Source organism: Thunnus thynnus, chromosome 1, assembly GCF_963924715.1.
Source record: "Thunnus thynnus chromosome 1, fThuThy2.1, whole genome shotgun sequence".
NCBI classification, from domain to species: Eukaryota; Metazoa; Chordata; class Actinopteri; order Scombriformes; family Scombridae; genus Thunnus; species Thunnus thynnus.
In genome coordinates this window covers 5,253,052-5,257,757 of record NC_089517.1, presented here as the reverse complement: position 1 = coordinate 5,257,757, position 4,706 = coordinate 5,253,052, and the positions used below count along the sequence as shown (strand labels likewise).

General features: G+C 37.4%; 1 long non-coding RNA gene across 1 annotated transcript; it reads left to right on the top strand.

Annotated features, from left to right (window-relative positions):
• Positions 1 to 1,118: 1,118 nt before the first annotated feature.
• LOC137189119 (uncharacterized) lies at positions 1,119 to 4,485 on the top strand. The gene is made up of 2 exons (XR_010929589.1): positions 1,119 to 1,961; positions 3,977 to 4,485. It is a non-coding gene; the product is annotated as an uncharacterized lncRNA (long non-coding RNA).
• The last annotated feature ends 221 nt before the right edge of the window (positions 4,486 to 4,706 follow it).

Genomic DNA, 4,706 nt, shown 5'->3' with positions numbered 1-4,706 from the left:
ACACAGCTGAGAGCTAGGACTGCCAAGGTGAGCTTAAGAGGCTTACAGGCTGCTTAGCTCTGCATTACCTGCAAGCTCTGGTACAAAAAAATTACACTTATACCCTCCTGAAACCCGTGAGCATGAGCCACAGCTGTTCAGGCTTTATTTACACCATAATGGAAAACATGGACTCATTTATGTTGTGACTTGCACCTTTATTCGAGTAGTTTTTCACTTCCAGTGCAGATTAATGAGGAGCAGGGATGTTAGACGCAGCAGTTTGCATCAGGAAAAAACACACAGTCACAATGTATATGTGTCTCTGCTGGGAAAGAAAAAAAAAACACTGAGAGAAAGATTCAGCCTAGTTTCTTGAAAAGTTGTGAATAGAAAACAATGTCTTAAACAGAATACAATCAGCTCAGTGTGCAAAAAGTGAGAAAATGCTATTCAGCACCATGAAAGCAGTGTGCGGAGGAGGCACAACAATAGCTGGTGGGGACAGAATTCAACACCAGCTCCTCGTTTGCAACAATAAAGTATTCAGTATCTTATCAGCCGGGTAGAGCAGCGATGAGAGTAACACATACTGTTTATTTTCTTGGAAGACAAAGATGATTGGCAGCTTATAGAGTTTGAAAGCTTGTATCCATAGGTGATTTATTAATTTTTAACAAGGGGTGGATGGTCCTATGGGAGCCAAAGACTGCAGGATTATCATTCAGGCCTAGCTTGATATTATGATTGCAATTATAATTTTGATTTAATAGAACTGCTATTAGGGCCGATTCTTTTACTGGATGTGGACATTAAGCATCTTAACCCTCCTGTTGTCTTCATGCAACTTTTGTCCTCCCGGATCAATTTTGACTCCAGAGGACAAAAGTCCACAGATGCTATAAATTTTAATAAAACACCTAAAATTCAATGAAAGTAGTGATCATTACTTTTACTTGCAAAGTGTGTGGTATGGAACCATCCATGTGATTTTCAGGCAATTAGATGAAAGAAATCCATATTTGTGATATAAAAACATTTGAAAATGGGTCAAATTTGACCCGAGGAAAACAGGAGGGTTAAAAATGCTTATTTTTTAAAACACACCGTAGTTTTGGTGGTATAAACTTTACCTCGAATTATGTAACTGCAGCAGCTGAGCGCAGCACAGTCAGTGCAGGTTAATTTCACCAAGTATCCATAGTAAACTATATCTGTAGTCCCTTCAAATATTTTGTTACAGAGGTGGCTGGTCTGGGGTGTATTTTCAGCTGCACAGATGCTACTGAATAATGATAGAAATATTATAGAATTATTATAGGAATATTATAGACAACAGTGTGTCTCTCACTCTTCTGCAAATACATGCTGCTACTCATCACTCTAATCACGAAGGCGACATTACTCTACATAGAGCATGTGTCCTCAACCTTTTGAAACTTAACTAAAAATTTCTGAGGACCAGCTTCCCAAATAAAAGAGAGAGAAAAAAAAACACAACATGACAAAAAAAAAAGGAGAAAAAATAAACTGGGCTGTAAATATGTATTATGCCACCTGTCAGCTGTAATGACCAAAATAAAACATTCTGCTTTCCCTTAGTGAGACACTTGGGTTTGCTTCTGGGAAATAATGAGATCAAGTCACGGTGTGATGGGTGAGCAGCTGACACGCAGAGTAGCATTCAAAGTTACTGTCATTTTGTTCCTTGCCTTTGATTTTTGTGACAGTCACGATGGAAAACCCCTGACTTACATAAATAGAAAGGTGGTGAAAGGCAGCAGAAATCTGATTGCCTGTTTTGACAGAGATGGATATTGACTGGCGGCCGGCATCCAGAACGAAGCGAGAGGTCAACATGTGTGAGCTGAAGCTTCAGGCTGCTGTCTGATGATGGTTCCATCAGTTCATTTTCCAACACGGCGGACAGAGCTGCGTCTTCTGAGGCAGGATCCATAGAGAAAGGGTCCAAAATGGTCCAGGTATCATCGAACAATTCGTAATTCATTTGTAATTCAAAAACCAAAAAACAGTAAATCTGTTATTTGTTTCAAAACAAAAAACAAAAAAACATTTTTGGTGTCAGAATCAAATAACGAAAGACAGGGAGAAACATTACCTTCTGGCTGACTGAGTGTAGAGATAGATATCTGAAGGTAAACACTTATTAACTAACTGCAGATAACGAGTAGGATACTGGATCTAATATTAGCCCAGTTCAACCTAAACCATTAGAATGTACAGTGGACCAGTTAACATCTGTGTTAGGAATAGAGGTGCACCATAACACCTGTAGAGACGCCGCTGTCTGAACTTTTGCTTCTACTGGGCACTAAGACGAAGGATGTGGGCTGAACAGAGAGATGTCAGGTGTTGCCATAGATATTGTTAGTCATCAAATTGAGCCGACATTTTAAAAATATATAATTATTTACAGTAAAGCGTCCTGACATTAGCGGTTGGCATCAGGACCGATATCCAGGTGCTCTAATGTGTCAGAAACATTTATAACAACATGTTCACTGAAATGTTGTACAAATGGAAACTGTGTTAGCTATGTGTATGCTAATGTTAGCCTATGGCAATGACTCTGGTTGATGCTATAATATAACATTTCCTGATATAACTGTGCTAATAAATACTGGCTCTTTGCTGAGAGTGACACCTGATCATACATAAGCACACTTTAGGGATGTGTTAGCATTACTTTACACGTTGCTTCATAGCATAACGTTAATGGTAACGTTATCTTCGTGTGTGCAGTTGAGAATTCGGCAGCGCTAATGTTGGTCTTCACACCACCGTCACAGAAAAGAAACAATTTTGAAACAATCCAATTCATGCAGACTTTCCCATTTAGTGTCCAAATCAGAGTTTTGTTTTAAGTGTACTTAGTATTAAAAGATGAATGATGTCCAGGCAAATGGTGGAAGCATAAACCCACACATCATGAACTCAGCAGCTCCACCTTGTGACTTCTTGACGAAACAAAATCTGGCCTCTCTTTTAGAATTACTGGAAGAGGAAAATGATTGTTCATTTGCAACACTGAGGAAATGACAAAAGGGATTTCTGCACATATAGAAGTGATTATGGTTATATGACTTGACAGACAGCTGATATTCTGGATCAGAAGGCTATTGTTTTTGACCTATATGAGTATGCTATACACAGGCTAACCCGATTAAAAGCACATACTTTTGAATCTATAAATTGGTAAGAAAAGCTAGGATTATTTAGCCGCATAAAGCGCTGCGTACTTTCATCTTGCAAAAAAAAAAAAAATCATTTTGTAATTATGTAAAAAAATATAAAAAGTAGCTAGGGTAAGTTGTATTTCCACAGAATGAAGTGTGGAATAAGTGGAATAAGAAAGGTGTTGGTTTGCATTTGTTATTATCTGTTATGAATTATATGTTTTAAGGATTTTGTGTTGAGAAGAACATCAGTTATTTACACTCTTTAAAAATCTTCTAAAGAGTGAACCAATGTTCTTCTCCTCTTTTCCCTTCACAAAGAATTAAAATGTCACATACTTTTTCCCTCTTTATTTGGTTGCGATATTAAGGCGAATGAGAGGGGTTGCATTTCACAGCAGGAGTGCATATTACAGCACAACGGCTGCAGGATCTGCATGCACCGCTGGAAGAGAACGTGCTGTTTTCAGATAGATGTCACGGGCAGCGATCATCTCAAGGTCTGCTTCTCTTCATCCAAAACCCCCACACTTCCCTCTCCAGGGTGTGTTTCAGCAATCAAGCTGAAAAAACAATAGATTTAAACAAAAAAGTAGCCGAAATGGACATTAAAAATGAGGAAAATCCTTCTGAATGGAAGCTACATGAGCAACAGCGATAGCAGCGTCCATATCAACCACCACAGCAACGATAGAAACCTAAATGTTATCAAAACTGCGTTTTAATGCTGAAATTAACTTAAAGTACTGCATTTTTCACTGAGAATGAAAGGAATGTCTGCATTTTTTTTGTTTTCACAGAAAGAACAGCCTGCAGTGGATAGGTCATGTGATCACAGCCTCCTGGCTCACGATTACGTGGCTTATATATGAATTATAGTGCGTTACTTTTCATAGGTATAAGTACGAACAGTGAATGAGAAGAGCCTGAACATGTTACTGTGTCTTTAATAAATGTTCATGTTCAGACATCATATGTACACACATGGTACATTCATTACACACATTTTATTCTTGATGTTTAATTTTTTTTAATGTATTTTCATATATTCCTTTGTTTTTTATTTCTTATTGTTATTGTCTGCTGATTGGTGAACGTTTCATTTTGTGTGTTTCTTATAGTTATTTATTTTGTTTGTATTTTGCTAAATTGTGATGCATTTACTGCTTCTCTTCTTTTTTTTGTTAGTCAGGCTTTTTGACCTCTCCTGTCACATCTGTTTTATCTCTATTATCTGTTTTTTTTATGCTGTTACATATTGTATGTGTGCAAATAAAAATGAATAAATAAAATAAGTGATGCATGTTTACATGTTTGCAGGTTTGTCTTCAACTTGAGTTATATAATATTAAGTGCAAAGGTTTTTATAGTTCAGTGTTTCAAACAAAAGTAGTCCTTTTTCCTTCCCAAAGTTAAGGTAACACAAGCTCACTTCATCCTCTGTGGAGCATGAATATTTATACCGAATTTCATGGCAGTCTGGTCGGTACATGTGGATATTTTGGTTTGGACCAGAGTGTTGGATGAACT